A 20,609-nucleotide genomic window follows, 5' to 3' on the forward strand; every position below is an offset into this window, starting at 1 on the left:
CGCCAGTCACTGTTAGGGCTACATCAAGAGGAAACAAAACATAGAGATAGAACGTGAAACTACTTTATTGTGTGAAGTTTCAAGAAGCTAGCACAAACCGTGTTGGATTTAGAGTTCCAAATACATCTATCAATATAGGAGAAAACAGAGTGAAACCTAAAAATTCAAACTGTTACTGGAAACGAACGCTTCAACATAGAAGAACGAAATTTGGGGAACCAAGTCGCGTTAGTGTAGTGATCATTACCTGAAAGTATCATCCAGTTTGGGTGAAAAAATATTTGCTGAGATTTCTGGAGATTCGTAATTTTGGGAAGCCACCCCTTTCCATGAAAGTGTTTCTCACCAGTCAATGCTTAGGGCTACATCAAGAGGAAACAAAACATAGAGATAGAACGTGAAACTACTTTATTGTGTCAAGTTTCAAGAAGCTAGCAAAAACCGTGTTGGATTTAGAGTTCCAAATACCTCTATCAATATAGGAGAAAACAGAGTGAAACCTAAAAATTCAAACTGTTACTGGAAACGAACGCTTCAACATAGAAGAACGAAATTTGGGGAACCAAGTTGCCTTAGTGTACTGATCATTACCTGAAAGTATCATCCAGTTTGGGTGAAAAAATATTTGCTGCGATTTCTGGAGATTCGTAATTTTGGAAAGCCACCCCTTTCCATGAAAGTGTTTCTCGCCAGTCAATGCTTAGGGCTACATCAAGAGGAAACAAAACATAGAGATAGAACGTGAAACTACTTTATTGTGTCAAGTTTCAAGAAGCTAGCACAAACCGTGTTGGATTTAGAGTTCCAAATACATCTATCAATATAGGAGAAAACAGAGTGAAACCTAAAAATTCAAACTGTTACTGGAAACGAACGCTTCAACATAGAAAAACGAAATTTGGGGAACCAAGTCGCCTTAGTGTACTGATCATTACCTGAAAGTATCATGCTGTTTGGGTGAAAAAATATTTCCTGAGATTTCTGGAGATTTGTATATTTGGGAAGCCTGACAACCCCTTTCCATGAAAGTGTTTCTCGCCAGTCACTGCTTAGGGCTACATCAAGAGGAAACAAAACATAGAGGTAGAACGTGAAACTCCTTTATTGTGTCAAGTTTCAAGAAGCTAGCACAAACCGTGTTGGATTTAGAGTTCCAAATACATCTATCAATATAGGAGAAAACAGAGTGAAACCTAAAAATTCAAACTGTTACTGGAAACGAACGCTTCAACATAGAAGAACGAAATTTGGGGAACCAAGTCGCCTTAGTGTACTGATCATTACCTGAAAGTATCATCCAGTTTGGGTGAAAAAATATTTGCTGAGATTTCTGGAGATTTGTAATTTTAGGAAGCTTGGCAACCCCTTTCCATGAAAGTGTTTCTCCTCAGTCACTGCTTCGGGCTACATCAAGAGGAAACAAAACATAGAGATAGAACGTGAAATTACTTTATTGTGTCAAGTTTCAAGAAGCTAGCACAAACCGTGTTGGATTTAGAGTTCCAAATACATCTATCAATATAGGAGAAAACAGAGTGAAACCTAAAAATTCAAACTGTTACTGGAAACGAACGCTTCAACATAGAAGAACGAAATTTGGGGAACCAAGTCGCCTTAGTGTACTGATCATTACCTGAAAGTATCATCCAGTTTGGGTGAAAAAATATTTCCTGAGATTTCTGGAGATTCGCATATTTGGGAAGCCTGGCAACCCCTTTCCATGAAAGTGTTTCTCGCCAGTCACTGTTAGGGCTACATCAAGAGGAAACAAAACATAGAGATAGAACGTGACACTACTTTATTGTGTGAAGTTTCAAGAAGCTAGCACAAACCTTGTTGGATTCAGAGTTCCAAATACATCTATCAATATAGGAGAAAACAGAGTGAAACCTAAAAATTCAAACTGTTACTGGAAACGAACGCTTCAACATAGAAGAACGAAATTTGGGGAACCAAGTCGCCTTAGTGTACTGATCATTACCTGAAAGTATCATCCAGTTTGGGTGAAAAAATATTTCCTGAGATTTCTGGAGATTCGCATATTTGGGAAGCCTGGCAACCCCTTTCCATGAAAGTGTTTCTCGCCAGTCAATGCTTAGGGCTACATCAAGAGGAAACAAAACATAGAGATAGAACGTGAAACTACTTTATTGTGTCAAGTTTCAAGAAGCTAGCACAAACCGTGTTGGATTCAGAGTTCCAAATACATCTATCAATATAGGAGAAAACAGAGTGAAACCTAAAAATTCAAACTGTTACTGGAAACGAACGCTTCAACATAGAAGAACGAAATTTGGGGAACCAAGTCGCCTTAGTGTACTGATCATTACCTGAAAGTATCATCCTGTTTGGGTGAAAAAATATTTGCTGAGATTTCTGGAGATTCGTATATTTGGGAAGCCTGGCAACCCCTTTCCATGAAAGTGTTTCTCGCCAGTCACTGTTAGGGCTACATCAAGAGGAAACAAAACATAGAGATAGAACGTGAAACTACTTTATTGTGTCAAGTTTCAAGAAGCTAGCACAAACCGTGTTGGATTTAGAGTTCCAAATACATCTATCAATATAGGAGAAAACAGAGTGAAACCTAAAAATTCAAACTGTTACTGGAAACGAACGCTTCAACATAGAAGAACGAAATTTGGGGAACCAAGTCGCCTTAGTGTACTGATCATTACCTGAAAGTATCATCCAGTTTGGGTGAAAAAATATTTCCTGAGATTTCTGGAGATTCGCATATTTGGGAAGCCTGGCAACCCCTTTCCATGAAAGTGTTTCTCGCCAGTCACTGTTAGGGCTACATCAAGAGGAAACAAAACATAGAGATAGAACGTGAAACTACTTTATTGTGTCAAGTTTCAAGAAGCTAGCACAAACCGTGTTGGATTCAGAGTTCCAAATACCTCTATCAATATAGGAGAAAACAGAGTGAAACCTAAAAATTCAAACTGTTACTGGAAACGAACGCTTCAACATAGAAGAACGAAATTTGGGGAACCAAGTCGCCTTAGTGTACTGATCATTACCTGAAAGTATCATCCAGTTTGGGTGAAAAAATATTTGCTGCGATTTCTGGAGATTCGTAATTTTGGGAAGCCACCCCTTTCCATGAAAGTGTTTCTCGCCAGTCAATGCTTAGGGCTACATCATGAGGAAACAAAACATAGAGATAGAACGTGAAATTACTTTATTGTGTCAAGTTTCAAGAAGCTAGCACAAACCGTGTTGGATTTAGAGTTCCAAATACATCTATCAATATAGGAGAAAACAGAGTGAAACCTAAAAATTCAAACTGTTACTGGAAACGAACGCTTCAACATAGAAGAACGAAATTTGGGGAACCAAGTCGCCTTAGTGTACTGATCATTACCTGAAAGTATCATCCAGTTTGGGTGAAAAAATATTTCCTGAGATTTCTGGAGATTCGTATATTTGGGAATCCTGGCAACCCCTTTCCATGAAAGTGTTTCTCGTCAGTCACTGTTAGGGCTACATCAAGAGGAAACAAAACATAGAGATAGAACGTGAAACTACTTTATTGTGTGAAGTTTCAAGAAGCTAGCAAAAACCGTGTTGGATTTAGAGTTCCAAATACATCTATCAATATAGGAGAAAACAGAGTGAAACCTAAAAATTCAAACTGTTACTGGAAACGAACGCTTCAACATAGAAGAATGAAATTTGGGGAACCAAGTCGCCTTAGTGTACTGATCATTACCTGAAAGTATCATCCAGTTTGGGTGAAAAAATATTTCCTGAGATTTCTGGAGATTCGTATACTTGGGAAGCCTGGCAACCCCTTTCCATGAAAGTGTTTCTCGCCAGTCACTGTTAGGGCTACATCAAGAGGAAACAAAACATAGAGATAGAACGTGAAACTACTTTATTGTGTCAAGTTTCAAGAACCTAGCACAAACCTTGTTGGATTCAGAGTTCCAAATACCTCTATCAATATAGGAGAAAACAGAGTGAAACCTAAAAATTCAAACTGTTACTGGAAACGAACGCTTCAACATAGAAGAACGAAATTTGGGGAACCAAGTCGCCTTAGTGTACTGATCATTACCTGAAAGTATCATCCTGTTTGGGTGAAAAAATATTTGCTGAGATTTCTGGAGATTCGTATATTTGGGAAGCCTGGCAACCCCTTTCCATGAAAGTGTTTCTCGCCAGTCACTGTTAGGGCTACATCAAGAGGAAACAAAACATAGAGATAGAACGTGAAACTACTTTATTGTGTCAAGTTTCAAGAAGCTAGCACAAACCGTGTTGGATTTAGAGTTCCAAATACATCTATCAATATAGGAGAAAACAGAGTGAAACCTAAAAATTCAAACTGTTATTGGAAACGAACGCTTCAACATAGAAGAACGAAATTTGGGGAACCAAGTCGCCTTAGTGTACTGATCATTACCTGAAAGTATCATCCTGTTTGGGTGAAAAAATATTTCCTGAGATTTCTGGAGATTCGTATATTTGGGAAGCCTGGCAACCCCTTTCCATGAAAGTGTTTCTCGGCAGTCACTGTTAGGGCTACATCAAGAGGAAACAAAACATAGAGATAGAACGTGAAACTACTTTATTGTGTCAAGTTTCAAGAACCTAGCACAAACCTTGTTGGATTCAGAGTTCCAAATACATCTATCAATATAGGAGAAAACAGAGTGAAACCTAAAAATTCAAACTGTTACTGGAAACGAACGCTTCAACATAGAAGAACGAAATTTGGGGAACCAAGTTGCCTTAGTGTACTGATCATTACCTGAAAGTATCATCCTGTTTGGGTGAAAAAATATTTGCTGAGATTTCTGGAGATTCGTATATTTTGGAAGCCTGGCAACCCCTTTCCATGAAAGTGTTTCTCGCCAGTCACTGTTAGGGCTACATCAAGAGGAAACAAAACATAGAGATAGAACGTGAAACTACTTTATTGTGTCAAGTTTCAAGAAGCTAGCACAAACCGTGTTGGATTTAGAGTTCCAAATACATCTATCAATATAGGAGAAAACAGAGTGAAACCTAAAAATTCAAACTGTTACTGGAAACGAACGCTTCAACATAGAAGAACGAAATTTGGGGAACCAAGTCGCCTTAGTGTACTGATCATTACCTGAAAGTATCATCCTGTTTGGGTGAAAAAATATTTGCTGAGATTTCTGGAGATTTGTAATTTTAGGAAGCTTGGCAACCCCTTTCCATGAAAGTGTTTCTCCTCAGTCACTGCTTGGGGCTACATCAAGAGGAAACAAAACATAGAGATAGAACGTGAAATTACTTTATTGTGTCAAGTTTCAAGAAGCTAGCACAAACCGTGTTGGATTTAGAGTTCCAAATACATCTATCAATATAGGAGAAAACAGAGTGAAACCTAAAAATTCAAACTGTTATTGGAAACGAACGCTTCAACATAGAAGAACGAAATTTGGGGAACCAAGTCGCCTTAGTGTACTGATCATTACCTGAAAGTATCATCCAGTTTGGGTGAAAAAATATTTGCTGAGATTTCTGGAGATTCGTAATTTTGGGAAGCATGGCAACCCCTTTCCATGAAAGTGTTTCTTGCCAGTCACTGCTTAGGGCTACATCAAGAGGAAACAAAACATAGAGATAGAACGTGAAACTGCTTTATTGTGTCAAGTTTCAAGAAGCTAGCACAAACCGTGTTGGATTTAGAGTTCCAAATACATCTATCAATATAGGAGAAAACAGAGTGAAACCTAAAAATTCAAACTGTTACTGGAAACGAACGCTTCAACATAGAAGAACGAAATTTGGGGAACCAAGTCGCGTTAGTGTAGTGATCATTACCTGAAAGTATCATCCAGTTTGGGTGAAAAAATATTTGCTGAGATTTCTGGAGATTCGTAATTTTGGGAAGCCACCCCTTTCCATGAAAGTGTTTCTCGCCAGTCACTGCTTAGGGCTACATCAAGAGGAAACAAAACATAGAGATAGAACGTGAAACTACTTTATTGTGTCAAGTTTCAAGAAGCTAGCACAAACCGTGTTGGATTTAGAGTTCCAAATACATCTATCAATATAGGAGAAAACAGAGTGAAACCTAAAAATTCAAACTGTTACTGGAAACGAACGCTTCAACATAGAAGAACGAAATTTGGGGAACCAAGTCGCCTTAGTGTACTGATCATTACCTGAAAGTATCATCCTGTTTGGGTGGAAAAATATATCCTGAGATTTCTGGAGATTCGTATATTTGGGAAGCCTGGCAACCCCTTTACATTAAAGTGTTTCTCGCCGGTCACTGTTAGGGCTACATCAAGAGGAAACAAAACATAGAGATAGAACGTGAAACTACTTTATTGTGTCAAGTTTCAAGAAGCTAGCACAAACCGTGTTGGATTTAGAGTTCCAAATACATCTATCAATATAGGAGAAAACAGAGTGAAACCTAAAAATTCAAACTGTTACTGGAAACGAACGCTTCAACATAGAAGAACGAAATTTGGGGAACCAAGTCGCCTTAGTGTACTGATCATTACCTGAAAGTATCATCCAGTTTGGGTGAAAAAATATTTCCTGAGATTTCTGGAGATTCGCATATTTGGGAAGCCTGGCAACCCCTTTCCATGAAAGTGTTTCTCGCCAGTCACTGTTAGGGCTACATCAAGAGGAAACAAAACATAGAGATAGAACGTGAAACTACTTTATTGTGTCAAGTTTCAAGAAGCTAGCACAAACCGTGTTGGATTCAGAGTTCCAAATACCTCTATCAATATAGGAGAAAACAGAGTGAAACCTAAAAATTCAAACTGTTACTGGAAACGAACGCTTCAACATAGAAGAACGAAATTTGGGGAACCAAGTCGCCTTAGTGTACTGATCATTACCTGAAAGTATCATCCAGTTTGGGTGAAAAAATATTTGCTGCGATTTCTGGAGATTCGTAATTTTGGGAAGCCACCCCTTTCCATGAAAGTGTTTCTCGCCAGTCAATGCTTAGGGCTACATCATGAGGAAACAAAACATAGAGATAGAACGTGAAACTACTTTATTGTGTCAAGTTTCAAGAAGCTAGCACAAACCGTGTTGGATTTAGAGTTCCAAATACATCTATCAATATAGGAGAAAACAGAGTGAAACCTAAAAATTCAAACTGTTACTGGAAACGAACGCTTCAACATAGAAGAACGAAATTTGGGGAACCAAGTCGCCTTAGTGTACTGATCATTACCTGAAAGTATCATCCAGTTTGGGTGAAAAAATATTTGCTGAGATTTCTGGAGATTCGTATATTTGGGAAGCCTGGCAACCCCTTTCCATGAAAGTGTTTCTCGCCAGTCACTGTTAGGGCTACATCAAGAGGAAACAAAACATAGAGATAGAACGTGAAACTACTTTATTGTGTCAAGTTTCAAGAACCTAGCACAAACCGTGTTGGATTCAGAGTTCCAAATACATCTATCAATATAGGAGAAAACAGAGTGAAACCTAAAAATTCAAACTGTTACTGGAAACGAACGCTTCAACATAGAAGAACGAAATTTGGGGAACCAAGTCGCCTTAGTGTACTGATCATTACCTGAAAGTATCATCCAGTTTGGGTGAAAAAATATTTGCTGAGATTTCTGGAGATTCGTATATTTTGGAAGCCTGGCAACCCCTTTCCATGAAAGTGTTTCTCGCCAGTCACTGTTAGGGCTACATCAAGAGGAAATAAAACATAGAGATAGAACGTGAAACTACTTTATTGTGTCAAGTTTCAAGAAGCTAGCACAAACCGTGTTGGATTTAGAGTTCCAAATACATCTATCAATATAGGAGAAAACAGAGTGAAACCTAAAAATTCAAACTGTTACTGGAAACGAACGCTTCAACATAGAAGAACGAAATTTGGGGAACCAAGTCGCCTTAGTGTACTGATCATTACCTGAAAGTATCATCCAGTTTGGGTGAAAAAATATTTCCTGAGATTTCTGGAGATTCGCACATTTGGGAAGCCTGGCAACCCCTTTCCATGAAAGTGTTTCTCGCCAGTCACTGTTAGGGCTACATCAAGAGGAAACAAAACATAGAGATAGAACGTGACACTACTTTATTGTGTGAAGTTTCAAGAAGCTAGCACAAACCTTGTTGGATTCAGAGTTCCAAATACATCTATCAATATAGGAGAAAACAGAGTGAAACCTAAAAATTCAAACTGTTACTGGAAACGAACGCTTCAACATAGAAGAACGAAATTTGGGGAACCAAGTCGCCTTAGTGTACTGATCATTACCTGAAAGTATCATCCAGTTTGGGTGAAAAAATATTTCCTGAGATTTCTGGAGATTCGCATATTTGGGAAGCCTGGCAACCCCTTTCCATGAAAGTGTTTCTCGCCAGTCAATGCTTAGGGCTACATCAAGAGGAAACAAAACATAGAGATAGAACGTGAAACTACTTTATTGTGTCAAGTTTCAAGAAGCTAGCACAAACCGTGTTGGATTCAGAGTTCCAAATACATCTATCAATATAGGAGAAAACAGAGTGAAACCTAAAAATTCAAACTGTTACTGGAAACGAACGCTTCAACATAGAAGAACGAAATTTGGGGAACCAAGTCGCCTTAGTGTACTGATCATTACCTGAAAGTATCATCCTGTTTGGGTGAAAAAATATTTGCTGAGATTTCTGGAGATTCGTATATTTGGGAAGCCTGGCAACCCCTTTCCATGAAAGTGTTTCTCGCCAGTCACTGTTAGGGCTACATCAAGAGGAAACAAAACATAGATATAGAACGTGAAACTACTTTATTGTGTCAAGTTTCAAGAAGCTAGCACAAACCGTGTTGGATTTAGAGTTCCAAATACATCTATCAATATAGGAGAAAACAGAGTGAAACCTAAAAATTCAAACTGTTACTGGAAACGAACGCTTCAACATAGAAGAACGAAATTTGGGGAACCAAGTCGCCTTAGTGTACTGATCATTACCTGAAAGTATCATCCAGTTTGGGTGAAAAAATATTTCCTGAGATTTCTGGAGATTCGCATATTTGGGAAGCCTGGCAACCCCTTTCCATGAAAGTGTTTCTCGCCAGTCACTGTTAGGGCTACATCAAGAGGAAACAAAACATAGAGATAGAACGTGAAACTACTTTATTGTGTCAAGTTTCAAGAAGCTAGCACAAACCGTGTTGGATTCAGAGTTCCAAATACCTCTATCAATATAGGAGAAAACAGAGTGAAACCTAAAAATTCAAACTGTTACTGGAAACGAACGCTTCAACATAGAAGAACGAAATTTGGGGAACCAAGTCGCCTTAGTGTACTGATCATTACCTGAAAGTATCATCCAGTTTGGGTGAAAAAATATTTGCTGCGATTTCTGGAGATTCGTAATTTTGGGAAGCCACCCCTTTCCATGAAAGTGTTTCTCGCCAGTCAATGCTTAGGGCTACATCATGAGGAAACAAAACATAGAGATAGAACGTGAAATTACTTTATTGTGTCAAGTTTCAAGAAGCTAGCACAAACCGTGTTGGATTTAGAGTTCCAAATACATCTATCAATATAGGAGAAAACAGAGTGAAACCTAAAAATTCAAACTGTTACTGGAAACGAACGCTTCAACATAGAAGAACGAAATTTGGGGAACCAAGTCGCCTTAGTGTACTGATCATTACCTGAAAGTATCATCCAGTTTGGGTGAAAAAATATTTCCTGAGATTTCTGGAGATTCGTATATTTGGGAATCCTGGCAACCCCTTTCCATGAAAGTGTTTCTCGTCAGTCACTGTTAGGGCTACATCAAGAGGAAACAAAACATAGAGATAGAACGTGAAACTACTTTATTGTGTGAAGTTTCAAGAAGCTAGCAAAAACCGTGTTGGATTTAGAGTTCCAAATACATCTATCAATATAGGAGAAAACAGAGTGAAACCTAAAAATTCAAACTGTTACTGGAAACGAACGCTTCAACATAGAAGAATGAAATTTGGGGAACCAAGTCGCCTTAGTGTACTGATCATTACCTGAAAGTATCATCCAGTTTGGGTGAAAAAATATTTCCTGAGATTTCTGGAGATTCGTATACTTGGGAAGCCTGGCAACCCCTTTCCATGAAAGTGTTTCTCGCCAGTCACTGTTAGGGCTACATCAAGAGGAAACAAAACATAGAGATAGAACGTGAAACTACTTTATTGTGTCAAGTTTCAAGAACCTAGCACAAACCTTGTTGGATTCAGAGTTCCAAATACCTCTATCAATATAGGAGAAAACAGAGTGAAACCTAAAAATTCAAACTGTTACTGGAAACGAACGCTTCAACATAGAAGAACGAAATTTGGGGAACCAAGTCGCCTTAGTGTACTGATCATTACCTGAAAGTATCATCCTGTTTGGGTGAAAAAATATTTGCTGAGATTTCTGGAGATTCGTATATTTGGGAAGCCTGGCAACCCCTTTCCATGAAAGTGTTTCTCGCCAGTCACTGTTAGGGCTACATCAAGAGGAAACAAAACATAGAGATAGAACGTGAAACTACTTTATTGTGTCAAGTTTCAAGAAGCTAGCACAAACCGTGTTGGATTTAGAGTTCCAAATACATCTATCAATATAGGAGAAAACAGAGTGAAACCTAAAAATTCAAACTGTTATTGGAAACGAACGCTTCAACATAGAAGAACGAAATTTGGGGAACCAAGTCGCCTTAGTGTACTGATCATTACCTGAAAGTATCATCCTGTTTGGGTGAAAAAATATTTCCTGAGATTTCTGGAGATTCGTATATTTGGGAAGCCTGGCAACCCCTTTCCATGAAAGTGTTTCTCGGCAGTCACTGTTAGGGCTACATCAAGAGGAAACAAAACATAGAGATAGAACGTGAAACTACTTTATTGTGTCAAGTTTCAAGAACCTAGCACAAACCTTGTTGGATTCAGAGTTCCAAATACATCTATCAATATAGGAGAAAACAGAGTGAAACCTAAAAATTCAAACTGTTACTGGAAACGAACGCTTCAACATAGAAGAACGAAATTTGGGGAACCAAGTTGCCTTAGTGTACTGATCATTACCTGAAAGTATCATCCTGTTTGGGTGAAAAAATATTTGCTGAGATTTCTGGAGATTCGTATATTTTGGAAGCCTGGCAACCCCTTTCCATGAAAGTGTTTCTCGCCAGTCACTGTTAGGGCTACATCAAGAGGAAACAAAACATAGAGATAGAACGTGAAACTACTTTATTGTGTCAAGTTTCAAGAAGCTAGCACAAACCGTGTTGGATTTAGAGTTCCAAATACATCTATCAATATAGGAGAAAACAGAGTGAAACCTAAAAATTTAAACTGTTACTGGAAACGAACGCTTCAACATAGAAGAACGAAATTTGGGGAACCAAGTCGCCTTAGTGTACTGATCATTACCTGAAAGTATCATCCTGTTTGGGTGAAAAAATATTTGCTGAGATTTCTGGAGATTTGTAATTTTAGGAAGCTTGGCAACCCCTTTCCATGAAAGTGTTTCTCCTCAGTCACTGCTTGGGGCTACATCAAGAGGAAACAAAACATAGAGATAGAACGTGAAATTACTTTATTGTGTCAAGTTTCAAGAAGCTAGCACAAACCGTGTTGGATTTAGAGTTCCAAATACATCTATCAATATAGGAGAAAACAGAGTGAAACCTAAAAATTCAAACTGTTATTGGAAACGAACGCTTCAACATAGAAGAACGAAATTTGGGGAACCAAGTCGCCTTAGTGTACTGATCATTACCTGAAAGTATCATCCAGTTTGGGTGAAAAAATATTTGCTGAGATTTCTGGAGATTCGTAATTTTGGGAAGCATGGCAACCCCTTTCCATGAAAGTGTTTCTTGCCAGTCACTGCTTAGGGCTACATCAAGAGGAAACAAAACATAGAGATAGAACGTGAAACTGCTTTATTGTGTCAAGTTTCAAGAAGCTAGCACAAACCGTGTTGGATTTAGAGTTCCAAATACATCTATCAATATAGGAGAAAACAGAGTGAAACCTAAAAATTCAAACTGTTACTGGAAACGAACGCTTCAACATAGAAGAACGAAATTTGGGGAACCAAGTCGCCTTAGTGTACTGATCATTACCTGAAAGTATCATCCTGTTTGGGTGGAAAAATATATCCTGAGATTTCTGGAGATTCGTATATTTGGGAAGCCTGGCAACCCCTTTACATTAAAGTGTTTCTCGCCGGTCACTGTTAGGGCTACATCAAGAGGAAACAAAACATAGAGATAGAACGTGAAACTACTTTATTGTGTCAAGTTTCAAGAAGCTAGCACAAACCGTGTTGGATTTAGAGTTCCAAATACATCTATCAATATAGGAGAAAACAGAGTGAAACCTAAAAATTCAAACTGTTACTGGAAACGAACGCTTCAACATAGAAGAACGAAATTTGGGGAACCAAGTCGCCTTAGTGTACTGATCATTACCTGAAAGTATCATCCAGTTTGGGTGAAAAAATATTTCCTGAGATTTCTGGAGATTCGCATATTTGGGAAGCCTGGCAACCCCTTTCCATGAAAGTGTTTCTCGCCAGTCACTGTTAGGGCTACATCAAGAGGAAACAAAACATAGAGATAGAACGTGAAACTACTTTATTGTGTCAAGTTTCAAGAAGCTAGCACAAACCGTGTTGGATTCAGAGTTCCAAATACCTCTATCAATATAGGAGAAAACAGAGTGAAACCTAAAAATTCAAACTGTTACTGGAAACGAACGCTTCAACATAGAAGAACGAAATTTGGGGAACCAAGTCGCCTTAGTGTACTGATCATTACCTGAAAGTATCATCCAGTTTGGGTGAAAAAATATTTGCTGCGATTTCTGGAGATTCGTAATTTTGGGAAGCCACCCCTTTCCATGAAAGTGTTTCTCGCCAGTCAATGCTTAGGGCTACATCATGAGGAAACAAAACATAGAGATAGAACGTGAAACTACTTTATTGTGTCAAGTTTCAAGAAGCTAGCACAAACCTTGTTGGATTTAGAGTTCCAAATACATCTATCAATATAGGAGAAAACAGAGTGAAACCTAAAAATTCAAACTGTTACTGGAAACGAACGCTTCAACATAGAAGAACGAAATTTGGGGAACCAAGTCGCCTTAGTGTACTGATCATTACCTGAAAGTATCATCCAGTTTGGGTGAAAAAATATTTGCTGAGATTTCTGGAGATTCGTATATTTGGGAAGCCTGGCAACCCCTTTCCATGAAAGTGTTTCTCGCCAGTCACTGTTAGGGCTACATCAAGAGGAAACAAAACATAGAGATAGAACGTGAAACTACTTTATTGTGTCAAGTTTCAAGAACCTAGCACAAACCGTGTTGGATTCAGAGTTCCAAATACATCTATCAATATAGGAGAAAACAGAGTGAAACCTAAAAATTCAAACTGTTACTGGAAACGAACGCTTCAACATAGAAGAACGAAATTTGGGGAACCAAGTCGCCTTAGTGTACTGATCATTACCTGAAAGTATCATCCAGTTTGGGTGAAAAAATATTTGCTGAGATTTCTGGAGATTCGTATATTTTGGAAGCCTGGCAACCCCTTTCCATGAAAGTGTTTCTCGCCAGTCACTGTTAGGGCTACATCAAGAGGAAATAAAACATAGAGATAGAACGTGAAACTACTTTATTGTGTCAAGTTTCAAGAAGCTAGCACAAACCGTGTTGGATTTAGAGTTCCAAATACATCTATCAATATAGGAGAAAACAGAGTGAAACCTAAAAATTCAAACTGTTACTGGAAACGAACGCTTCAACATAGAAGAACGAAATTTGGGGAACCAAGTCACCGTAGTGTACTGATCATTACCTGAAAGTATCATCCTGTTTGGGTGAAAAAATATTTGCTGAGATTTCTGGAGATTTGTAATTTTAGGAAGCTTGGCAACCCCTTTCCATGAAAGTGTTTCTCCTCAGTCACTGCTTGGGGCTACATCAAGAGGAAACAAAACATAGAGATAGAACGTGAAACTACTTTATTGTGTCAAGTTTCAAGAAGCTAGCACAAACCGTGTTGGATTTAGAGTTCCAAATACATCTATCAATATAGGAGAAAACAGAGTGAAACCTAAAAATTCAAACTGTTACTGGAAACGAACGCTTCAACATAGAAGAACGAAATTTGGGGAACCAAGTCGCCTTAGTGTACTGATCATTACCTGAAAGTATCATCCTGTTTGGGTGAAAAAATATTTGCTGAGATTTCTGGAGATTCGTAATTTTGGGAAGCATGGCAACCCCTTTCCATGAAAGTGTTTCTTGCCAGTCACTGCTTAGGGCTACATCAAGAGGAAACAAAACATAGAGATAGAACGTGAAACTGCTTTATTGTGTCAAGTTTCAAGAAGCTAGCACAAACCGTGTTGGATTTAGAGTTCCAAATACATCTATCAATATAGGAGAAAACAGAGTGAAACCTAAAAATTCAAACTGTTACTGGAAACGAACGCTTCAACATAGAAGAACGAAATTTGGGGAACCAAGTCGCGTTAGTGTAGTGATCATTACCTGAAAGTATCATCCAGTTTGGGTGAAAAAATATTTCCTGAGATTTCTGGAGATTCGCATATTTGGGAAGCCTGGCAACCCCTTTCCATGAAAGTGTTTCTCGCCAGTCACTGTTAGGGCTACATCAAGAGGAAACAAAACATAGAGATAGAACGTGAAACTACTTTATTGTGTCAAGTTTCAAGAAGCTAGCACAAACCGTGTTGGATTCAGAGTTCCAAATACCTCTATCAATATAGGAGAAAACAGAGTGAAACCTAAAAATTCAAACTGTTACTGGAAACGAACGCTTCAACATAGAAGAACGAAATTTGGGGAACCAAGTCGCCTTAGTGTACTGATCATTACCTGAAAGTATCATCCAGTTTGGGTGAAAAAATATTTGCTGCGATTTCTGGAGATTCGTAATTTTGGGAAGCCACCCCTTTCCATGAAAGTGTTTCTCGCCAGTCAATGCTTAGGGCTACATCATGAGGAAACAAAACATAGAGATAGAACGTGAAACTACTTTATTGTGTCAAGTTTCAAGAAGCTAGCACAAACCGTGTTGGATTTAGAGTTCCAAATACATCTATCAATATAGGAGAAAACAGAGTGAAACCTAAAAATTCAAACTGTTACTGGAAACGAACGCTTCAACATAGAAGAACGAAATTTGGGGAACCAAGTCGCCTTAGTGTACTGATCATTACCTGAAAGTATCATCCAGTTTGGGTGAAAAAATATTTGCTGAGATTTCTGGAGATTCGTATATTTGGGAAGCCTGGCAACCCCTTTCCATGAAAGTGTTTCTCGCCAGTCACTGTTAGGGCTACATCAAGAGGAAACAAAACATAGAGATAGAACGTGAAACTACTTTATTGTGTCAAGTTTCAAGAAGCTAGCACAAACCGTGTTGGATTCAGAGTTCCAAATACCTCTATCAATATAGGAGAAAACAGAGTGAAACCTAAAAATTCAAACTGTTACTGGAAACGAACGCTTCAACATAGAAGAACGAAATTTGGGGAACCAAGTCGCCTTAGTGTACTGATCATTACCTGAAAGTATCATCCAGTTTGGGTGAAAAAATATTTGCTGCGATTTCTGGAGATTCGTAATTTTGGGAAGCCACCCCTTTCCACGAAAGTGTTTCTCGCCAGTCAATGCTTAGGGCTACATCAAGAGGAAACAAAACATAGAGATAGAACGTGAAACTACTTTATTGTGTCAAGTTTCAAGAAGCTAGCACAAACCTTGTTGGATTCAGAGTTCCAAATACCTCTATCAATATAGGAGAAAACAGAGTGAAACCTAAAAATTCAAACTGTTACTGGAAACGAACGCTTCAACATAGAAGAACGAAATTTGGGGAACCAAGTCGCCTTAGTGTACTGATCATTACCTGAAAGTATCATCCTGTTTGGGTGAAAAAATATTTGCTGAGATTTCTGGAGATTCGTATATTTGGGAAGCCTGGCAACCCCTTTCCATGAAAGTGTTTCTCGCCAGTCACTGTTAGGGCTACATCAAGAGGAAACAAAACATAGAGATAGAACGTGAAACTACTTTATTGTGTCAAGTTTCAAGAAGCTAGCACAAACCGTGTTGGATTTAGAGTTCCAAATACATCTATCAATATAGGAGAAAACAGAGTGAAACCTAAAAATTCAAACTGTTATTGGAAACGAACGCTTCAACATAGAAGAACGAAATTTGGGGAACCAAGTCGCCTTAGTGTACTGATCATTACCTGAAAGTATCATCCAGTTTGGGTGAAAAAATATTTGCTGAGATTTCTGGAGATTCGTAATTTTGGGAAGCATGGCAACCCCTTTCCATGAAAGTGTTTCTTGCCAGTCACTGCTTAGGGCTACATCAAGAGGAAACAAAACATAGAGATAGAACGTGAAACTGCTTTATTGTGTCAAGTTTCAAGAAGCTAGCACAAACCGTGTTGGATTTAGAGTTCCAAATACATCTATCAATATAGGAGAAAACAGAGTGAAACCTAAAAATTCAAACTGTTACTGGAAACGAACGCTTCAACATAGAAGAACGAAATTTGGGGAACCAAGTCGCGTTAGTGTAGTGATCATTACCTGAAAGTATCATCCAGTTTGGGTGAAAAAATATTTGCTGAGATTTCTGGAGATTCGTAATTTTGGGAAGCCACCCCTTTCCATGAAAGTGTTTCTCGCCAGTCACTGCTTAGGGCTACATCAAGAGGAAACAAAACATAGAGATAGAACGTGAAACTACTTTATTGTGTCAAGTTTCAAGAAGCTAGCACAAACCGTGTTGGATTTAGAGTTCCAAATACATCTATCAATATAGGAGAAAACAGAGTGAAACCTAAAAATTCAAACTGTTACTGGAAACGAACGCTTCAACATAGAAGAACGAAATTTGGGGAACCAAGTCGCCTTAGTGTACTGATCATTACCTGAAAGTATCATCCTGTTTGGGTGGAAAAATATATCCTGAGATTTCTGGAGATTCTTATATTTGGGAAGCCTGGCAACCCCTTTACATTAAAGTGTTTCTCGCCGGTCACTGTTAGGGCTACATCAAGAGGAAACAAAACATAGAGATAGAACGTGAAACTACTTTATTGTGTCAAGTTTCAAGAAGCTAGCACAAACCGTGTTGGATTTAGAGTTCCAAATACATCTATCAATATAGGAGAAAACAGAGTGAAACCTAAAAATTCAAACTGTTACTGGAAACGAACGCTTCAACATAGAAGAACGAAATTTGGGGAACCAAGTCGCCTTAGTGTACTGATCATTACCTGAAAGTATCATCCAGTTTGGGTGAAAAAATATTTCCTGAGATTTCTGGAGATTCGCATATTTGGGAAGCCTGGCAACCCCTTTCCATGAAAGTGTTTCTCGCCAGTCACTGTTAGGGCTACATCAAGAGGAAACAAAACATAGAGATAGAACGTGAAACTACTTTATTGTGTCAAGTTTCAAGAAGCTAGCACAAACCGTGTTGGATTCAGAGTTCCAAATACCTCTATCAATATAGGAGAAAACAGAGTGAAACCTAAAAATTCAAACTGTTACTGGAAACGAACGCTTCAACATAGAAGAACGAAATTTGGGGAACCAAGTCGCCTTAGTGTACTGATCATTACCTGAAAGTATCATCCAGTTTGGGTGAAAAAATATTTGCTGCGATTTCTGGAGATTCGTAATTTTGGGAAGCCACCCCTTTCCATGAAAGTGTTTCTCGCCAGTCAATGCTTAGGGCTACATCATGAGGAAACAAAACATAGAGATAGAACGTGAAACTACTTTATTGTGTCAAGTTTCAAGAAGCTAGCACAAACCTTGTTGGATTTAGAGTTCCAAATACATCTATCAATATAGGAGAAAACAGAGTGAAACCTAAAAATTCAAACTGTTACTGGAAACGAACGCTTCAACATAGAAGAACGAAATTTGGGGAACCAAGTCGCCTTAGTGTACTGATCATTACCTGAAAGTATCATCCAGTTTGGGTGAAAAAATATTTGCTGAGATTTCTGGAGATTCGTATATTTGGGAAGCCTGGCAACCCCTTTCCATGAAAGTGTTTCTCGCCAGTCACTGTTAGGGCTACATCAAGAGGAAACAAAACATAGAGATAGAACGTGAAACTACTTTATTGTGTCAAGTTTCAAGAACCTAGCACAAACCGTGTTGGATTCAGAGTTCCAAATACATCTATCAATATAGGAGAAAACAGAGTGAAACCTAAAAATTCAAACTGTTACTGGAAACGAACGCTTCAACATAGAAGAACGAAATTTGGGGAACCAAGTCGCCTTAGTGTACTGATCATTACCTGAAAGTATCATCCAGTTTGGGTGAAAAAATATTTGCTGAGATTTCTGGAGATTCGTATATTTTGGAAGCCTGGCAACCCCTTTCCATGAAAGTGTTTCTCGCCAGTCACTGTTAGGGCTACATCAAGAGGAAATAAAACATAGAGATAGAACGTGAAACTACTTTATTGTGTCAAGTTTCAAGAAGCTAGCACAAACCGTGTTGGATTTAGAGTTCCAAATACATCTATCAATATAGGAGAAAACAGAGTGAAACCTAAAAATTCAAACTGTTACTGGAAACGAACGCTTCAACATAGAAGAACGAAATTTGGGGAACCAAGTCGCCTTAGTGTACTGATCATTACCTGAAAGTATCATCCTGTTTGGGTGAAAAAATATTTGCTGAGATTTCTGGAGATTTGTAATTTTAGGAAGCTTGGCAACCCCTTTCCATGAAAGTGTTTCTCCTCAGTCACTGCTTGGGGCTACATCAAGAGGAAACAAAACATAGAGATAGAACGTGAAACTACTTTATTGTGTCAAGTTTCAAGAAGCTAGCACAAACCGTGTTGGATTTAGAGTTCCAAATACATCTATCAATATAGGAGAAAACAGAGTGAAACCTAAAAATTCAAACTGTTACTGGAAACGAACGCTTCAACATAGAAGAACGAAATTTGGGGAACCAAGTCGCCTTAGTGTACTGATCATTACCTGAAAGTATCATCCTGTTTGGGTGAAAAAATATTTGCTGAGATTTCTGGAGATTCGTAATTTTGGGAAGCATGGCAACCCCTTTCCATGAAAGTGTTTCTTGCCAGTCACTGCTTAGGGCTACATCAAGAGGAAACAAAACATAGAGATAGAACGTGAAACTGCTTTATTGTGTCAAGTTTCAAGAAGCTAGCACAAACCGTGTTGGATTTAGAGTTCCAAATACATCTATCAATATAGGAGAAAACAGAGTGAAACCTAAAAATTCAAACTGTTACTGGAAACGAACGCTTCAACATAGAAGAACGAAATTTGGGGAACCAAGTCGCGTTAGTGTAGTGATCATTACCTGAAAGTATCATCCAGTTTGGGTGAAAAAATATTTCCTGAGATTTCTGGAGATTCGCATATTTGGGAAGCCTGGCAACCCCTTTCCATGAAAGTGTTTCTCGCCAGTCACTGTTAGGGCTACATCAAGAGGAAACAAAACATAGAGATAGAACGTGAAACTACTTTATTGTGTCAAGTTTCAAGAAGCTAGCACAAACCGTGTTGGATTCAGAGTTCCAAATACCTCTATCAATATAGGAGAAAACAGAGTGAAACCTAAAAATTCAAACTGTTACTGGAAACGAACGCTTCAACATAGAAGAACGAAATTTGGGGAACCAAGTCGCCTTAGTGTACTGATCATTACCTGAAAGTATCATCCAGTTTGGGTGAAAAAATATTTGCTGCGATTTCTGGAGATTCGTAATTTTGGGAAGCCACCCCTTTCCATGAAAGTGTTTCTCGCCAGTCAATGCTTAGGGCTACATCATGAGGAAACAAAACATAGAGATAGAACGTGAAACTACTTTATTGTGTCAAGTTTCAAGAAGCTAGCACAAACCGTGTTGGATTTAGAGTTCCAAATACATCTATCAATATAGGAGAAAACAGAGTGAAACCTAAAAATTCAAACTGTTACTGGAAACGAACGCTTCAACATAGAAGAACGAAATTTGGGGAACCAAGTTGCCTTAGTGTACTGATCATTACCTGAAAGTATCATCCAGTTTGGGTGAAAAAATATTTGCTGAGATTTCTGGAGATTCGTATATTTGGGAAGCCTGGCAACCCCTTTCCATGAAAGTGTTTCTCGCCAGTCACTGTTAGGGCTACATCAAGAGGAAACAAAACATAGAGATAGAACGTGAAACTACTTTATTGTGTCAAGTTTCAAGAAGCTAGCACAAACCGTGTTGGATTCAGAGTTCCAAATACCTCTATCAATATAGGAGAAAACAGAGTGAAACCTAAAAATTCAAACTGTTACTGGAAACGAACGCTTCAACATAGAAGAACGAAATTTGGGGAACCAAGTCGCCTTAGTGTACTGATCATTACCTGAAAGTATCATCCAGTTTGGGTGAAAAAATATTTGCTGCGATTTCTGGAGATTCGTAATTTTGGGAAGCCACCCCTTTCCACGAAAGTGTTTCTCGCCAGTCAATGCTTAGGGCTACATCAAGAGGAAACAAAACATAGAGATAGAACGTGAAACTACTTTATTGTGTCAAGTTTCAAGAAGCTAGCACAAACCGTGTTGGATTTAGAGTT

This window comes from Spermophilus citellus (assembly GCF_964194105.1).
Source record: "Spermophilus citellus genome assembly, chromosome: 7".
Classification (NCBI taxonomy): Eukaryota; Metazoa; Chordata; class Mammalia; order Rodentia; family Sciuridae; genus Spermophilus; species Spermophilus citellus.